A 20,038-nucleotide genomic window follows, 5' to 3' on the forward strand; every position below is an offset into this window, starting at 1 on the left:
TATGGATGCTGGCACCTCTCTAACTCTAAAACTCCTCTTTTTATCCATTCCTGTAATAGTCCACTCACTCATGGATAAATCTGACTAATAAACTAATTTAAAACAAAACAAAACATTAACTAATGAAAGAGAACTCAATGCCTTCCCTACTAGCAAACCGCACAGAGTGGCTCTGTGCCTCCCAGTGCCAGGTTCTGACTGTCCACGTTCTCAGGTTCTGGAAACGCACCTTTCCTCATATACAGTCTCCAAGGGCTGAGAACAAGCTGAGCCAGAATTGCCACCGTTCACAAAAGGAATTCCGCCCTCCCTTCCCCTTCTCTCCCTCCCCTCTCCTCTCGTCCCTCCCCCAGTCAGCCGCTGGTGAATAATATCACTGCTACCTGCCTTGATCAACACCGTGAGACCCTGTCTTCAAGCATTCAGAGAATTTAACAGCCTGGAAATTCCTGTTGTCCATGCGCTGAGGTCACAGATAGAGCTAAACAACAGCCGTGGTTCCCATCAATCATAAGCCACTCACTCACTGATAGAATGTATGGTAGGAGACCTGATGTAAGCGAGTCACCAGAGAAAATACCCACTGATGACGCATATCCAGGCATAAAAATAGTTACAGGGCCCTCAAAGGGATTATTCAACAGCCTACATTTAGACTTTCTTACAAGAGACCTGAAGTCAATGTGCTGCAGTCAAATGGCTGCAGAGTTGAAGTTTAAGCTTCCTCAACAGATATAACCACAAACAGCTAGTTCAAAAAAGCCCCCGCAGTAACGAGCTGTTTGGTAAATTTTAACACAACTTTATAAGCATTAAACAGTACCACTAGCTATCTATAAAATGCCACATAATCCTTTATTTAATTCATGTTCCCCTTCACTTTAAGAGTGTTCCCCAAACATTAATGCTTAATCAGCCCAAAGAAGTACAGCATTAGTCCATTTCCAATTAAACGCTAAGAAAATAACATAAATTTCAGTTCTGCATCTATAGCCTTTTAAAACAATCTTTTAAAGATGAATAAAGCTTAATTATAACTTTCACCTAAGGAATGGACATTTTGCCATTATATTTTTCCCAAAATTGGTTTATCATTCTTAGAAATAATTATTACATATATTAGATACACCTTTTTTACTACAGTATCTTACGCTCAGTGGGCACTTATTTTTGTGCGACAAATGAATAAATGAATGAATCAATAAATTCAGTGTTATATGCAAATATTTTAGCTGAGCAAGCGACAAGTTAGATGTTAACTAGTACTGAAATCCTAGATTTTTATTTTATGAGGAGAAAAAGAACTTTTTACATGCATAGTGAATTTAATAGTTTTTAAGTCATCTGTTCTCTTTTTCCTCCCACTCAAACATATGTACAGCTACCCTGTAAAGCAGGTCTTTCATAGAACTTTCATATCAGAAAATGCTGAATTTTTGCACATTTTGTATTTGAATATCTAAAAATGTTCCCTTCCCAGTTCCGTTTAAGCAAATGTGCTGAAACAATGAACAGTAAAGGCAATTGGATGTGACAGACCGAAAATTCTGCCTCAGAACTTGGATGCTTCCTATTTGCATGCCTTATTATTAGGAAAGGGTTGGAAATCAAGACTAATAATTAAGACTAATCATTTCCAACCCTTTCCTTATACAAACCAAACCCATTGCCATCAGGTCAATTCCGACTCATAGCAACAGATTTTCATAGTTACCCAGCTAACCATTCCAAAAAACCTCAAACCCATAGCCGTCAAGTTGATTCCGACTCGTAGCGACCCTACAGGACAGAGAGAACTTTCCCACTGGATTTCCAAGGAGTGGCTGGTGGATTGGAACTTCCGACCTTTTTTGGTTAACAGCTAAGCTCTTAACCACTGCACCACCAGGGCTCCAGCCATGGACTATTTCTCTATGATAGAATTTATCTCAGTACCTAACGATATTAACTCTCCTGCCTACACGTTTAGCAAAAAAGGTATCACCAGCAACATTACTATAGCTTTTGACAAGCGCTTTATTGTAGAGGGTAGAGCATAAAGTAATGTGTATAGTTCTTTTTCTCCAGCAACAGTAACAAGATGCCATCTTTCTTGCTGTACTGGTAGGTTCGACATCACTTTCCTCAAGTGTGATAACGCTGCTATAAATACAGGTGAAAATTATTTTTAGTACGAAGATTTCGCCAAGCATTCACGTTTCTCTCCTGTGCATATGTGTCAACAGTATGTGGCCTAGTTTAAAGAGTCAAAATGGAAATGTTCACTGGTGCCCCCTAGCTGATCTCGGCTAAGGCAATTTTGAGGAAACACACCATGCCTCCACCACGTCACTCAAAAATACTGCAAAGTTCCTAATCAGCTCCAAAGCAGTCCGCGACTAATTCCTGACATAAAAGGTGAGAAAATAAAACAAATTTAACCTACAGTATATTTTATTTCATAAGGTTTCATTATTTTTTTTTGAAAATGGACAAGAAAGAAGTAAAAAGCAAAACGAACGAAAGGCAAAATAGTAAGACACATTCTTCTTTGCAAAAGATGAGAGAATGTACTTAAAAGTTAACTGACTCAGAAACCAAAATAATTCGCTAATTTTACAGAAGTGGATGTTTTTACGTAACTGAAAACTAGGCACCGAACTCAGAAATGATCACATTTCACCCTGCCTCATACATTTGACAGCTTTCAGTCATGTGGTCTATGGAAAGTCGGAACTGAGGAACCTCAGATAATTTTAAAACACCGGCTGACTCTAAAGTACAAACTATTTCAAATTCCACATACATGTTACCTACCAATCCAGGGCGCAAGGGATTGAGTTCCCTAAGAAATTATTTCCATCAGCACTGTTGGTTTTAGTAATCCCAGGTCTGTGAGATTTACTATCAGCAAAACAATTGATTTTTTTTTTAAACTGCCTTATCCTAGATTTTTTTTTATCCTAGATTAGAACCTATCTTATCATTATAATTATTTAAACCTTTGTTTCCCACATTTTCTGCTGCAATGAAGAAGTCAAACAAACCACTGCTTAAAATTAAAAGATTCAAAATACACTTTAAAGGGCCCTTGTTAATTTTCATTTTTTCGAAACATTAAACAACATAATCACAAGGCCACTAAATTTAAGACTAGGTTATTTAATAATATGGATAAACTTGTGGGAGGAAAAGCCATACACCAAAAACAGTGTAGCACACATGTTTTGACTATGTTAAAAAATTGGAAAATATATCTCTAGGGCATTATCCTATGCCCGGCCTAAGGCAGATCTACCACATTTAGACTCTAAGGTTAGTTACCTCTTTGAGTCTTAGTATTCTAGCCATACTTCTTCCAAATGCAGCCAGGATGCTCCTTAGGAGTTAGGATGGCAAGACTTTGTCTCACTTACTTTGGACATGTTATCAAGAAGGACCAGTCCCTGGAGAGGGACACCATGCTTGATAAGTAAAGGGTCAGCAAAAAAGAGGAAGACCCCCCCCCGCAATGAGATGAACTGACACAGTGGCTGCAACAATGGGCTCAAACATAACAATGATTGTAAGGATGGCACAGGACCGGGCAGTGTTTCATTCTGTTGTACACAGGGTCACTACGAGTCAGAACTAACTCAATGGCACCTAACAACAAGTCTTAGTATTACGGTGGAATTCTGAATTAATTTTTTAAATTACATATTTAAAATGTCTCATTGTTTAACAGCAACTGCTTCCATTTGGCAAAGTTTGCTTCCTGGACTGTTTATGGGCTGTAGTCAATTAAATCATTGTCACCCTTTTCCATCCTGCAATGTACCTACAGACAGACACACACACACACACATGCACAGACGCGCAAAGAATGCATGTACGCACACATGCACACACACGAACAACCTTTCCCTCATATCTAATCTCTGTTGATGAGGCTGAACATTCACCAAGCACCTAAGGTAAATACATGACAGTCATCCCTAACTCCTCCTTAATCTCAGCTACCATATCTAATCACTCATTGTTGTTAGGTGCCACTGAGTCAGCTCCTACTCATAGCGACCCTATGTACAACAGAACAAAATGCTGCCCTGCCCTGCACCATCCTCACAACCATTGCTGTGTTTGAGCTCATTGTTGCAGTCACTGTGTTAATTCATCTCGCTGAGGGTCTTCTAATTGCTAAATCCTGACAATTTTACCAGGTTACCTGTCTATCTTCTCTCTAACCCCACCACCACAACCTTAGTTTAAGCTCTCAACATACTTTTCCTTAGGTAAACGCAATAACTGCCCCCATGCTTTCTCTCTCCTCCCAAACTATGCTCTGCATGGCTAAAAGTGGATTTTATAAAGCACATATCTGACTATAACACTAATTTGTCTAAAACCCTTCAGTGGCTCTTGGGTGTGCCATACAAAAGCTTGTATAATCTGACCCCTATCCACCTCTCCTATCTGCTCCTTAAACTCTATGCTCTGGAAATTCCAAACTCCATGTACTTTCCCAAGACATATTGTTCCATGACTCAGTGTCTTTTTCTATGCGCATACGTGAACATGCCTGCACAAACACCAATCAACTTCTCTTCATTTTTCAAAACCTTCCCCTGAGTTACTTCCTAGGTAAAGCATTCCTTGACTTCTCCCCACCCCCCAGTAGAGATCAGCACACAGTATAGTGATTGTCATCTGTATGTCAAACTCCCCATTTGACTTTGAGCTCCTGAGGTCAGTAGTTGTGGTTCCTGATTACTCCAGCTGCAGCTCCCAGCAGAGTAACTGACACTGTAGTTGAACTAAGGTGGACTGAATGATGCGACACTGCACTGATATTTCTAACTCCTGGTGTGGTCTAACTAGATTAGAAAAACAGCATGGTAGAACAAAAGAGTATTCTATTTGAAATCGAAGAAAATTGGGCTCAACCCATAGCCCTATTATATCTTATGCAATTACTTAACTCCTCTGAACCTTAGAATTCCAATTTATAAAATGGTGTTAAGATAAAATGGAAGAGTTTACATTATATGCCTAATACAAGACTGGCAATTATTGAGAAGGTGCTCAATAAATGGTACCTATTATGTCTTATTATGTCTTAGGGTCACTATGAGTCAGAAATGACTCGACAGCAATGGGTTTGGTTTTTGGTTTATTATGTCTTAGGTATAAATATATAGCAGAAAAATTTGAATTGCTGATGTGCAGTTATAACCCATTGCCATTGAGTCAATTTCGACTCGCGGCGATCCTATAGGACAGAGTAGAACTGCACACAGGGTTCCCAAGGCTGTACTCTTTATGGAAGCAGGCTGCCACATCTTTCTCCCATAGGGCGGCTGGTGGGTTCGAACCACTGACCTTGTGGTTAGCAACCGAGTGCTTAACCACTGCACCACCATACATATATATCAGACATCAAAAATACCTATTTCAGCATTGTCCGTCAGACCTATATCTATGTATCTGCCCTGTTCAATGCAGTAGCCACTAGCCACATGCTACTATTGATACTTGAAATGTGGCTGGTGTGACTGAGGAAGTGCTTTATTTTAATTAATTTCAATTTCAATAACCACATGAGACTGGGGGCTACTGTACTGGACAGCTCAGATCCATTTCAACCAGCATCAGTGGTACCCCCTTTAAGCACCTGTCTTCTCCCTTTCCCCCCAAATCAGTCTTACTTACAACAAGGATTCAAGTGTCAGTGTTAATTAGGGTCTGTGTCTTTCTTTCCTTTTTTTTTTTTTTTTGGTTGTTGTTAATTCAATATTGCCTCTTTTGCTAAAGAAATCAGATCTAAGTGCCGGTAGTTTTCTCTCTGTTTGTAAATCAACTCTACCACTAATAGAAGACGCTCTACATCAGAAGAGCCTTATATAAAAGAGTCAGTTCCATCCACAGAGATTTAGTCCTGGAAGTATGAAAGGTCATACGACAGAGTTCCACATGGAACTTCTTCCCTCAGTAAGCACGTATAAAACTTTGTGTCTTTTCTATAGTTGTCAATATAGTCCACCCCTTATTTTATGTATATAATTATTTATATATTTACGTGTTTGCTTTGCTTTCCCTCTAAGACTATAAATTCCTTAAGGGTGGAAACAGTGTTGCTTCATGTTTCCTTGGCAAAGGAGTGTTCCAAGTGGTATGAATGATGGTATAAATGGAAGAAACAAAGGAAGAATGCAGTCCACAGAATGGAAGCCCCAACATTCTACAGAAGAATAGATTATAATAGCAAGAGTATTTGAGATCAGAAGATCTTGCTTCAAATCCCAGCTCTGCCATTTACATTCCACGAGGTCTTGGGAAAATTGCTTGGCCTCTCCTGTCAAATAATAAAAACCAGTAAAACCAATTGCCATTGTGTTGACCCCATCTCATGGCGACCCCATGTGTGTCAGAGAAGAAGTATGCTCCATTAGGTTTTCAGTGGCTGATTTTTTGGAAGTAGATCACCAACGAGATCAATCACACACACATATATTAGTGCAAATGGTCTAACTAGAGTGAAAGTCATAAAAATACCATTTAAATCTCTACCTTCCATATTATTACAGTAAATAATGTCCTGTAAATATAAAGTATACCATGCATAAATCTTGATAATTCGAGTAAATGCCTATAGAGAAAGATCAATTTTAAAATAATTATAAAGATGATTACACTTCCATTTGTAAACTATAATAAAAGGATTCATTGGGTCATTACAGTCATTAGTGCTGACCAAGGTCAGGTAATGCTGAAATTTGCTTTTGGATATACGACCTGTCTCCTTAATTATATCATATGTGCTTTATGGACAGGGACTATGGCACTCAATGCTATTAGGTAACAATAGTTCACTTCTGTTCTGTGCCTTACAGTTCACCAAGTACTGTGATGTACTTTTTTTTTTTTTTTTTTAATCTTCAGGACAACTCCAAGGCAAGCTTAGAATTTTATTATTCCCATTTTGCAGAAAAGCAAAGAAATAATAGAGTTGTATGATAGGATCTACCCAACAGATCCCAGGGGAAATACCTGGACAACTCCAAGGCAAGCTTAGAATTTTATTATTCCCATTTTGCAGAAAAGCAAAGAAATAATAGAGTTGTATGATAGGATCTACCCAACAGATCCCAGGGGAAATACCTGGCAATCTGCTACCCTAAAGATTATAGCCCAGGAAACCCTATGAGATAGTTCTACTCTGTCATACAGGTTTGCTATGAGTTGGAATCGACTCGATGGCATACAACAACAACAACAACAGATGGGCAATCAGGTTAATAACTCTAAGTCTAGAGATCTTGCCATTATAAAACCAGTTGTTGTCAAGTCAATTCTGATTCATGGAGGCCCTGTGTGTCACAGTAGAACTGTGCTCCACAGGGTTTTCAGTGGCTGATTTTTTGGAAGTAGACTGCCAGGCCTTTCTTCCCAGGTACCTCTTTCAATTAGTAGCAGAGCATGTTAACTGTTTCCACCACCCATGGACTCCCTCGCCATTATACTCCCTGGGAATTTCATGGTGTTTCATATTTCCAAAAGACAACCTAGATTTTTTTATTGCATTCTTATAAAAACAATTTTAACAAAACCCTAAGCATTACACTGTACATATAACTCATGATATATGTATACATATGTGTGTATATGTATAATTTAATAGCCTTAAAAAGTAACTTCATTCACACCCAGTTAGCAGATCCTGACAATAATCTCATAAAGCAGGTATGACAGGTAGATGGGGAAAATGGGGCTTGGAGAGATCCTGGCCCTTATGACTATGTCTTTGCAGTGTGATGGCAGGGTATGACCTGAGTACTTGGACTGCAGGTCCAGATCCACTACCAACTAGCTCAGTAACTTTGGGCCACCTCTCTGGGCCTCACCTTCCTTATATGCAAAATGAGAGGATTTAAGAATTTGAGTCACTCCCAGATACCTCCTAGCTATAAAATTCTCTAATTGCAACTCGGCTAATTCAGTAACAACACTGAGACAAGCTCCCAGATGATCTAAGTTCTTGCTGGTCCTTTGGCACCTCTCACATGGTGTACTGCTTCTTAAGATAGCTCACTGTTTTCTTTACAGTTGAACAAACCTGGACCTTATCAGACTGGAAACCCTGGTGGTGTAGTTGTTAAGTGCTACAGCTGCTAACCAAGAAGTCAGCAGTTCAGATCCACCAGGCACTCTTTGGAAACTCTATGAGGCTGTTTTACTCTGTCCTATAGGGTTGCTATGAGTCGGAATCAACTCAACGGCAGTGGGTTTGGTATTTTTGGACCTAATTGAGGGGCATATTCAGTTTTGTTTGTTTGTTTATCTTTATTGAATATTAGGCCCTGTTTACACCCTGTTTATTCTCTGATCCCTTGGCATATGCCAGTAAAAACATTCCCCTTCAAGAAAAGTCTAGCTGAGACGTCAAGGACAACCCTCCCCCCACGCAGAGGAGGTGGGAGGAGGGTGGTCCTCACTTGACCTTCCCACACTGGGCTACCATTCTTCCACCTTGGGAATGGGAGATGTTCGCTTGTTTTGATGGCTCTTGATATCTTTTTCATTTTTAGTTTTCAAAGAAACAGTGCAAAAGCCAAGGTGGATAGGAAAGACAGCTCTTGTACCCAGGTCCCTAGAAAGGGGCACAATTACTTTAAGGCAACCTCTAAATGTGATCCAACCAAGAATCTTTCCACCATAAAGAAAGGGGCAAGCACAGAAGAAGTGAAAGCTTGAGGGAGCCTGGCTGAAAGCTAGGACTCCTATGCACAAAGCCACACATTCTCCCCCGGCTGGGATAGCTCAAGCTCTCCCACATCCCTGTGAGGTGCCAGAGAAATAAGCAACCTGACCCCAGAAGGGTGTCTTTGGAGGCTGGCAGTAACCTGACCTGCTCTAGGTTATTTTTTGCTGCTGGCTACTGGTTCTTAAAGGGACATGTTCTAAGTATACACATCCAGACACAGAATACAACAAATCAATGCAAAGATAGATTTTTAAAAAATGTGTGTGTACATATATATATATATATATATACATGTATATATGTATGTATGTATCTTCATTTATAAGCAGTTTATCAAAAGTATAGAGAAGATGTAAGTAATATTTTAATGCCCTTTCAAAGGACTCAATCATAATATCCTATGGTATAACATCATCAGTTTAAAAAATAGGAATGCCGAATAACACAGAATTCTGTTGATCCAAAATATAAAAAAAAAAAAAAAAAATGGTAGCCATTCCCCAAGGCTCAGTCGTCAGGGCAAGACTGCTACTTCAGAAGAGAGTGGGGAAAAGAGATTAGAGATGGAGACAGACGCCAGGACTATGCTCTACGTCATTATCCTATTGAAATGTTCACTGTAACCCTTACAACACGTGGAATAGTGCCACTTTACCAAAAAGGAAACTAGAGCCCAGGGAGGCTTCATAACAGAGCCAAAGTTGTATGACAGATGGGGGCAGGCCCCTTGCAATACTGTCTACAGCAATGGTGAGGATTCCGAAGGCAAATACCCATTCAAAAGACAATTCTTACGAAACAACTTACCCTATCATTCTCTGCCCCACATTTCCTACACTGGCCCAGGAGGGACAGGAATAATCCAGTAGCTAGGGAAGTGGGATCTGAAGTCACAAATGGCCAGGTTTGCATATTTGCTCCACCACAAAGTCGTTAGGTGACCTTGGGCAAGTTAGTTTCACTGACTGAGCCTCAGTGGGGATAACAGTCATACCTACATCATCAGGTTGTTTTGCAGATGAAATGAGATCATACACGTCGTAACTGCACTTGAGGTGGTGCCTGGCACATAGAAACACCTCAGTAAAATGGCCGCTATTATCTGTTGCATTAGTATGCCTATCTTGCAAGTATATAACTCAATTTGCCTTGAAATCTGACATTGTATAATCGTAAGAAAAATAATACAGCAGCTAATTGTTAAGCAGGTACTTTAGAGGCATAATCTCTAGTGCTCACAACTTTGCCGAGCGTGGTTCCACTCCCCTTTCCAGAGGAGGGAACTGAGGCTCCCAGACCTTCAGTAACTTGATCAAGTTACACACTAGGAAGTGACAAGCAGGAATTTTAACTCAGGTCTGAATTTGAAGCCTGCACCCCTTCCACTTAACTGAGAAATAGCCAGGGGAATGGCATGGAGTGTAGTGGAAGGAACCATCAGCTTCAAATCCTACTCTGCCACTTGTTGCCTGTTTCCTAGGTCAGTCATTCAGCCGCTCCACCGTTTCATTTGCCAGCTATGATGTTTCTTCTTTTTCTAACCTCGGCTTCAAGTTCCCCATCCGTGACTGGTCTAGAGGTAATTCTACAGACAATAATAAGTTTTCTGTATCTCTATTAAAACTACATTAGTCTAAGTGCTTTTTTTCTGAGCCATACATCCAAAAAACAAACAATCAACAAACCCATTGCCCTTGAGTGGATTCCAACTCATAGTGACCCTATAGGACAGAGGAGAACTGCCCCACAGGGTTTCCAAGGAGTGGCTGGTAGGTTCAAACTGCCAACCTTTCAGTTAGCAGCCCAGTTTTTAACCACTGTGCCACCAGAGCTCCGGAGCCTACACAGATCTTCAGAAATCCATATGTCGTTGTTCTTAGGTGCCATACAGTAGATTTTCAACTCATAGCAACCCCCGTGAAAGAGCAGAACTGTCCCATAGGGTTTTCTAGGTTGTAATCTTTACAGGAGCAGATCGCCAGGTCTTGATTCCACAGAGCTTCAGTTATCAGCAGAGCGCTTAACCATTGTGCCACCAGGGGCCCTTATATATTATATAAATCATGATAAAACCATACAAATGCATAACATCTTAGAGTTGATAAAGCATTTTCACAAACATAAGCTCATTTAATCATCCTAGCAATTCAGCAAGGTAGATAGGTGCCTGTTTTTCAGGTGAAGACAATGAGACATAGGTTGTATCAACTGCCTGTAGTCACAGAATCAGTAAACACGAGAGTTAGCACTTGACTATCCAGGTTTACTGGTATCATAATCTATGCTCCATCCGTTTCACTATATCTGGCTCTGGAAAAATGTCAGCATCTTGTCTTGTGTGATCTGCTATGCTTAGTGATATATTGGTGTCTTCTTCTGTCCTTCATATGCTTTTATTTGTATTGAAAAACATATTTTCAATTAGCTTCTATGCTATTTCCCAAAATAGCATAATACCTATCCAAGAAAACCAAGTTAATAGGATACCTTGTAATGCTTGAGTCTTCAGAGGACAGGGACCATGTCTTACCCATCTTTTTATGGAGCAACTTATTGCCTATAACAGTAGGTATTCAATGATTTGAATTGAATAAGACTCAAGAGAACTATAACTTTATAAATCATACACACTTCCTCATGTTGAATAATCATTTTTAAAATTTTTAGAGAACACAAAATTTTAGAGATTCTCAGGTTTTAGAGAACTTGACAATAGAAGTTATATTTCAGGATAATACTTACTGAGTGTTCACAGTGAGCCTTGAACTGTTGTTCCAAGTGCTTTAGATTTACTAATTTTATGTATTACTGGCAATATTTCTATGGGCAAGCACTATTATTATTATTTCTCTTTTTACAGGTGAGAAAGTTCAGTCGAGTTAACTTGCCCAAGGGTATAGAGCTAATTAGTGGTTGAGTAGTCCTTTGAACCCAGGGACTATGACATCCAGAGTTTGTGGTCATAACCACTCTGCTACGCAGTCTCCACTGATTATTTGCCAGACATTATCCTCATGTCTCATTTAATCTTCCCCACAACCTTAAAACCAAACAAAACAAACAAAAAATGGAAAACCATTGCCATCAGTGGATTCCAACTCATGGAGACCCCGTGTGTTACAGAGGAGAACTGCTCCATACAGTTTTCTTTGTTCTAATCTTTATGGAAATAGATCAGCAGGCCTTTCTTCTGTGGCTGCCAGGTGGGTTCAAATCACCAACCTTTAAGTTAGTGGTCAAGTACAGGCTGTTTGCACCACCCAAGTCGTCTCTGAGATTGAAAGTTGCCTTGATGATTCACTGGCTTGATGTGCTATTCGGGACAAAAATAAAATAATCCAATCTATTTGTTTATAATTACAGTCCTGCTCCATTACCAAACCTGGTCACAGGTAGTACATCCACCACATTACAATTTAAAAGGTTGCAAAATAAAACCAGTGGCTACATTTGACCTTTGATACTTAGAGTTTGAATTTATAGCCAGTTTAGCTCTTCGTGGACAGTATTTTTTTAATTTTTTTTTCCTGTGCAATCTTGTACACGTCACATTGTTTTTCATCTGTAATCTTAAAATTTTGTACCACTACTTAGCATCCACTGAAATTTACGTTTTAAAATATAGAAATTTATAAATGGACTTCTTCAAGACTTATTTCTTATTTCTCTTCCTTCCTTCCTTCATCTTATTTTCTCCCTATCTTTTTCTTTTCTATTTTCCCTTTCTTGCTATTTATTTTATTTCTTTGTCAAAATGACTCAGGGTGGTGCCCAGTACTGTAGTAATCTTCCAAAACTAGAAGGTCTTCAGTAGGTTTATCAAAGTTGAGTCTATGGACAACCCACATCATCATGCCCAAATGTAGAGCCTAAATCTACATTTTCAGCGAGCCACCCAGGTGAATTTTATACACACTGGAATAAATCATAGAATTTTCAATCTGCCAATTCCTATAAAACAGGTTTTCTTCGTTTGTTTTTTACTGAAGCCCTTTTCATTTAGCAATGCATATATGCTAGTTTTATGAAAAACGACTTCAGTTGAGAGTGTCACACAATATGAGACATTTTAGGTACTAAATTTAAACCAAAGATTTTAACACACTCTACTATTTATTTCAATGTGTAGCAACCAGGAAACACAACAAGAGAATTGGGAGTGAATCAAGTGAAGACTCCAAATGTAACTGCTTAAAGGGACATGCCCAGCTTGTTTCAGCTGAGGTTGCTGAAGCCAGAGATTTTTACGTTCAGGGTTTTATTTTAGGTCCCTAAACTTACTGTTATTCTCTAAAGCCAACTTTACTGAGTCAACTAGGAAACAATGGTTGATGCTGGAGAAAAAAATGATCAAATGAAACTTCTTCAGAAGTCTTTAATACCAAACCCCGTTGCCCTTGAGTGGATTCTGACTCATAGCAACGCTACAGGACAGAGTAGGACTGCCCCATAGGGTTTCGAAGGAGCAGCTGGTGGATTCGAAGTGCTGATCTTTTGGTTAGAAGCCGAGCTCTTAACTACTGTGCTACTGGGGCTCCTTTTATTTAATAAGAAGCATGTATTCACTACTAGTGCAGGAGACAAGCTAGAATTTAAAATGTGACATTTTTTGAGAGATTATTTGCTTAAGTATTTGATTATTTTATATAAAATCTTACATAAAATTCAGATCAATTTGGGTCAAGATGACAGGCTACTGTAGTCAATCCTGTCACATCACATAAGGTGTCACTCTATTGTTCTTAACTTCACAGAGAACCAGTTCCTCAGCTCCTCCCTTCTACAACTCACGCTCTTCCTCCTCCCTCCTCCTCCTCCTCCCTCTCTTCCTCTCACTCCTTCCTTTCCTCTTCCTCCTCTAGGCCTTCATCACTATCCTGTCTAGATCCCACTGTGAATCATTTCACCTGTCTTCTTGCCAGCATCCCAATTCATTTGTCACCTTGCCCTTCAGTGTACCCATCCTAAAAACCACTCAACTTTGGATCATCACCCTCTCTGTTCCTATACCACCTACTCAGAGTGGCTGAGGAAACTAGAGACCGGGCTACTCCTGCTAGCCTTCTGTAATATTAGTGACTTCATAATGCTCTGGTCAGCTCACTGCACCATTTCCTCCAGGGGCAATAGCAATATTCCTCCATTGTCCTCAATATTATCCAATTTTCCCAGACAAATGACTTTGCCTTCTGCTTTACAAACTGATAATAACAAAATAAAAAGTTTTTCAAGAAAAAATTCCTTTCATGTATAATCCCTACCCATAAATTTAGTAATATGTCTCCCTATCATTCCCTCCTTCAGCCCCATCAGCCCTTTCTAGAGCTCAGCACACTCTGGTGGCTCCCGGGCTCTGCTCACTCAATTACCATATTTCTTTTGTATCATTTACTTTTCCCTCTCCACTAGCTCTTTCTTCAGCACATAAAAGGTCCACATTTATAGAAAAATGTTCTCTGGATTCACATCTTCCTCCGTCTGTCTATACATCATCTCACTCCTCCTATGCACAGTCAAGCTTTTGAAAGAGAGATCTAGATAATAAACTTCACGAGAGCAAAAAGTATGACTGTATTGTTCTCTGCTCTAGCTCTACTGCTAGCATAGTTCTCAGTAGGTCCTCCATAAATGATTTTTATTGTTTAACACTGATGCTGTAAAAAGGCAAAAAGCCTAACAGAAAAGGGGACAAAACAGTTGAACAGGCAATTCATAAAAGAAAATATCCAATGGCCAATAAGCCCATGAAAAGGAGTTCAACTTCATTAATCATCAGAGAAATGAAAATCAAAGCCACGAGGCAACACCACTAAATAAACACCAGAATGGCTAAGAGGAAAATACCACCATGGGAGGCAATTAGGACTCTCATGCACTGAGAATATAATGAGGGAATATAAATCAGTACAACCACTTTGAAAAAGTGTGTGGCAGTTAACTACTGAAGCTGAATATACACAAGTCTTATGATCCAGCAGCTCTATTCCTTGGTATGTACTAAACAGACATTTACTATATATTCATAGAAGAACTATTTCTAATAGGTCAAAATAAAGGTAACTCAATCGTTAATAGTATGAATAAATTGTAGTATATTCATACAATGGAAGAGTACACAGCAATGGGAATGAATGTTACACACAACAATGTGAATGAATCTAACATACTTTTAAGTGAAAGAAGACACAAAAGAGGAGATAGTATATAATTCCATATACATATGGAATTCCATATATATATTTGTTGTTGTTAAGTGCTATTGAGTCAGTTCTGACCCATAGCAACCCTATGTACAACAGAACAAAACACTGCCTGGTCCTGTGCCATCCTCACAATCTTTGCTATGTTTGAGCCCATTGTTGCAGCCACTGTATCTATATAAACACACAGTACCAACATAGTCTCAATCAACACATGGAGTAAAAAGTTAGGATAATAGTTACCCTTAGGTTCTTCTGTGAGTGGAAGAGGGTTGATGATTTCTGTTTTTTTGTTTTGTTTTTTGATCTGCTGCTCAGTTTGTAAAAAATCAAGTTGTATACTTTCTCTTCTGTATGTATATTATCTTACACAATTAAAAAAGAAAAAAAAAGTCAAAGTATATTGCTTTGCCCCGATCCTCTTCTTATTCAAAACATGCTCAATTTTCTTCTCTGCCTCATTCTATAGACTCAAGATCTTTGAGGCCAGGGGCTAAATATTTTTCATCTTGGCTTCCCTAGTTCTCACAGAGCTTGGCACACAGCCAGCTCAAAACAAATGGTTCTGGATGAATGAATGAGCATGCCACTTCACCCCACTGATAAATTCTATTCTCGTACCTGCTGGACTCCAAGTCTGCATGTTCAGTCTCTCCGCTGAATTCCAGATCTCAGTATCTGCCTACAGAACACTGCAGTGGTAATAATCTGCCTTCTTTTTGAGAAGTGGCTTTGGGTCAGGAGCTTCACTGGGATTATCTCCTTTACCTATCTCAAACAGCCTGCAAGCTAGTAATTATGATCTCCACTTTACAGACAAGGAAATTAAGGATCACAGAGGTTAAGTAACCTACCGAAGAACACACAGGTAATAAGTTGGAGAAGTCAAATTTAAACTCAGGTATTTTCTTAGCTCAACGTCAGTGTTCTTTCCACAAATCACCTATGACCACCCAATGACCAGAGATACAACAAATCTAAAATGTAGGACACTGCCTTCCTCAAAGACCTGCTCATCTTCCTCTACTCCTTATCCCGAGCAATGTCATCACTACCCACCTTGTCACCCAGGCTAGAGTCCTAGGAATTGGCTTCTCTTGCCCTCACCACCAAGTACTGTTTCCCAAGCTTGACAATCCATCCTGTGCTCACTGTTCTGAATATCACAGCGTTAGTTCAGGCCTTTATTTTTTTCCTTTGAAGATACTTCTAATTGTCTGCAATCCATGTCTTCCAATCCAGGCTTCATGTCCTCTAATTCATTCTCATGATGCTAAATGATACATCTTTGTAAAATACAAATATGAACATCCCTCTCCTCATCACCTAAAGGATACAGTTCAAACATACCAGCATGGTATGTCCTCTTGGGCCTGGTCACTGCCAAGGTCTCTAGATCCTTCCCTTCGCATCCCACTCCCCTCCCCCCCGCCACCCTGTGGTCCAGCCGTATAAAGGTTTATTGCTTACAAATACATCTCGCTTTTCCCATGCATCTGGGTCTTTGCATGCCAGAGTTCTATGTTCCTGAAATGTCCTTCCCCTTGCTGCCTACCAGGCAAATTCCTACTCATCTTGCAAGAGGCAACTCAAGCATTTATTCCCCTATCAAATACCTCAAGCAGGGCTGAGTGCATCGCTTTTATGTACAGCTAGGCTTTGTGCATCCTTCTCTTATAACCCATTTCACAATGTTTTGCACTTGTATGCAGTCTGCAGTCTTCACTTCTAGACCAATAGTTCCTCAGGGACAGATACATGCCTGTTCTTTGCATGTTCAGGTTGGTTCCAAACAGTAAGTCAAAAATACTTGAACAAGCAAATCAATAAATCAATTGCATATGGGCATTTATAATCTTGGCCACAGGAAATTTATTTTTAAGAGAAAAAAATTTTAAGAGAGAGACTCCAAAAAGAATGTTCTAAGCAGAAACAATGGGAGAGAACTAGATCGTTTCTCTGTGTGAAGTCTAATAGGATAGCCCAAAGTTTAAGCTGAAAACAACATTTAGCTGTTGTTTATGTAAGGATCTTCAGAAGCACAGAACCCAATCTCTCCTTAGGCCTCTCATCAATTATCTCCTTCTACCACTAGAGCCATCTATAATACTGGGTAGGCATTAAGCTCAGGGGTGATTGAAAAAGAGTAAAGATCTGTACTGAACAGAATATTTCTTGGATCTCTAATTCCTGTCGTATCACCTGAACCTAGTGCTGATAACCACTGACATTCAACCTCAAGTTTTGGGTGGAACTAGAATTGTCTAAGGAGTCCCTGGGTGGTTCAACAATTAAGTGCTTGGCAATTAACGGAAAGGTTGGTGGTTCAAATCCACCCAAAGATGCCTCGAAAGAAAGGCCTGGTGATCTAGTTCCGAAAGATCACAGCCATGGAAAACCCTATGGAGCACACTCCCACTCTGAAAACGTAGGAGGCCACTATGAGTTGGAATCAACTCGGCGGCAACTAGTTTTTTTTTTTCTTTAAATTATCTAAAACTTTTTTTTTTTTTTTTTATTAGAGACGGTTCTCAGAGTTAACCAGGATAGAGCAGGGCATTCAGGTCATCTCCCAGATCAGCTAAATTGCGTACAGCAAAAATAAACATTTTTCCTATTGTTCTATCATTTCTAAGGTGCGGGACAGAAACACAGACATATAATAAAGAGTCAAACAGTGAGATTATTTCTTCAGAATGAAGGGACTCAGCAAAGGACTGATGGTATAGATGGAGATGAGTGTGGCTGTGACGCGTGAGCGGGAGAAGAAATCTGAAGTTTCCCAGTTGAGCTAGAGCCTGAGAAGCTATGGACAAGAGTACTTAATTCACCCATCACTCCAGCCATGCAGGTCAGCGTGGTCCTTAAATAAAAGGGAGGCCATCAGAGGACAGACAGAAAGCCCTCTTTCCCCAGAGGAGGGAGCTGATTACTGCTGTCCTGAACCCCTACACAACCTGAAGACTGCAATTTAAAGGCTCTCTCTAGAATAAGACTGTGCAAAGAAGCAGCAGAATGCCCCCAGAGACACACAGAAAAGCAATAACTATGGTGACGTTCCAAAAAGACAGAGGGGAAAGTGCATTTTCATTGCAGCAGCATTCTGTAATTGCCTTTTCTAGCCTCCTTTTTTCTTTTCTGCCTAGAGAAGGGAGGGGGGTGATGGCAGCTAGATCATGTAAAAGACGGGAGGGCAGCTGACATGAACTTCTATCTGACTCCTGGAACAAAGGCCTTATTATAATGCACATATAAAAATGTGTGGGCAGGACTTGGAGGGTTGTTTTGTTTTTCCCCCAAACTCACTCCCAACCCCGTGCTTTGAATGCATTTGTATATACACACCCTCCACAGAATAGGTTCTGCGTGTTGCCATGGAGCTGAAACCTCTGTAGTGTAGATGGCGGGATCACACTGTTTTTATATGTCCAATAGCAAAGAACCACTGCATAATATTAACTCCGCTTGTGTTTCAGATTTTCGGCTGCTTGTCTTCGTGTTCTGCATCAACTCTCTTGTTTTTTTTTTTTTTAACCTGCTCCTTGTAAGATTACAAGATAATGGAAGCTGCTGGCAAACTGATTCTTGTTTTTATGAAATCAGTATGCCAAAACTTGAGCATTTACGTGATCTGCAAGCTTTTTTCTCTTCCCCCAGCCCCTCCCACTCAACCGAAAGAGTTCATGACCTTAGCACAACTTAGGAGAGTACATAAGAAATACAAAATGTAAATCAGTCCATATTTAATAAATATGCTGTGAAACACATAAAACATCCTATGCTCCGTAGTTGGTTTCTCTGAAATGATAAATTTTAAGATTATCTATACTCTGATTAATACTTTTCATGTAGGCTTCCACACTCAAAAATCATACCTATAATACTTTTGCAGTTCTACTCTATCCTATAGGGTCTACAGATATACTTCTGCAAGTTCCTCTATGACTTCATTTCAAAACTCAGCTATTAACGTATCGTTTGGAAGTCAAATTAAAGAATCTAAAAAAGGAAGGCAAAATGATTTTCTAAGGCAGCCTTGCTATCTGTGCCATCCCCTCGCCACCTTTTTGGATTATACACCTCCTAACAAAATGATGATTTGGCTTCTACAGAATCAAATACAAAGGCGCTGAAGAAAGCAATTTTGATATCCTACCTGGAAACCTGCTTTCGGTCCAACCACACATTCTCATAATCTCGAGTCTCAATTTCTCAGGTAAATTCGTCAATCTGCTGACAAGAAGTTTTGTATTATGACTTCTCCTCGCACAGTGCATACATTAAAACTTGACTGTGAAAATGACCTTAAGTGTGAACCAGAGCAGCAAAACTAAATCGACTGGTTTGAAGAACGAGAATGTAAACGTGTGCAGGAAGATGTAAAAAAAAAAAAAAAAAAAAAGGTGGGTAATGCATACAATGTGGAAGTGCTAAGCAAAATAAAATTGAAAAAGTAAATAGTTTATGAGCAAGAAAATAATGATGGCTTTGGATAGTAACCTAAAAATAAAATTAAAAAAACCTAAAGAATAAAATAAATATCCACGAGTCCATAATGATAATAAATGAATGGATAAAGAAATAATAAATGTAGACACTCTCTCTTCAAAAGGTGAAACTTAATTCTTCTTCCCGAAGTGTGTACTCCCTCCCAAAGAACGTTATGAAAGAGAGAGACAGTAACTTCACAGTGGAAAAACCTGGAAGATTCTACCACAGCCAAATGATCTAGGTTAACATCACCAGTGATAAGTCACGCTGACATGACAAAACCCCTAATATAATGCAATAGCGAGGACTCCTCACCCCTGTGGTATTATCCTCCAATACCCATAATCCCAGTCTACAAACTGCCTGCCCAATACTCTTCAAAAATGTCTACCTCTTCTGAAGCAAGTGAAAAATGTCATGCTATGTTATTGTATATATTATATTTTACATTATATTACATTAAATGTTTTTAAGTGACTAAATAATGAATATGAAATGAACTTCTCAGGTAAATCAGACCATTCTTCAAAACTGTTACCCAAGCACTCGAACAGATGGGCCTTTTTAGATAGCAATTTTGTTTAGATAGTAATTTTTCTCCTTTTTTGATTCTGATGTTTCCAAA

The 20,038-nt window shown here is 39.4% G+C and overlaps 2 protein-coding genes across 7 annotated transcripts in view; both read right to left on the reverse strand.

Annotated features, from left to right (window-relative positions):
• Positions 1-20,038, reverse strand: part of HIVEP2 (HIVEP zinc finger 2) — a 237,244-nt gene that overhangs the window by 161,613 nt on the left and 55,593 nt on the right. For 3 of the 6 annotated variants that reach the window (XM_064291569.1, XM_064291550.1, XM_064291542.1), the window contains exon 1: positions 388-1,605. The exons of 2 other annotated variants lie outside the window; for them this stretch is intronic. The gene's annotated coding sequence lies outside the window, so the exon portion shown is untranslated. Of the gene's footprint in view, positions 1-387; positions 1,606-19,078; positions 19,291-20,038 lie in introns of those variants that run through there. One more of the 6 variants, XM_023552640.2, reaches the window with a different exon arrangement.
• The window catches only part of LOC135232453 (uncharacterized), a 70,435-nt gene continuing 56,107 nt past the window's right edge, over positions 5,711-20,038 (reverse strand). Inside the window, exon 3 of the mRNA XM_064291576.1 lies at positions 5,711-19,152. The gene's annotated coding sequence lies outside the window, so the exon portion shown is untranslated. The remainder of the gene's footprint in view (positions 19,153-20,038) is intronic.

The sequence above is a fragment of the Loxodonta africana genome, chromosome 1 (assembly GCF_030014295.1).
Source record: "Loxodonta africana isolate mLoxAfr1 chromosome 1, mLoxAfr1.hap2, whole genome shotgun sequence".
Lineage (NCBI taxonomy): Eukaryota > Metazoa > Chordata > Mammalia > Proboscidea > Elephantidae > Loxodonta > Loxodonta africana.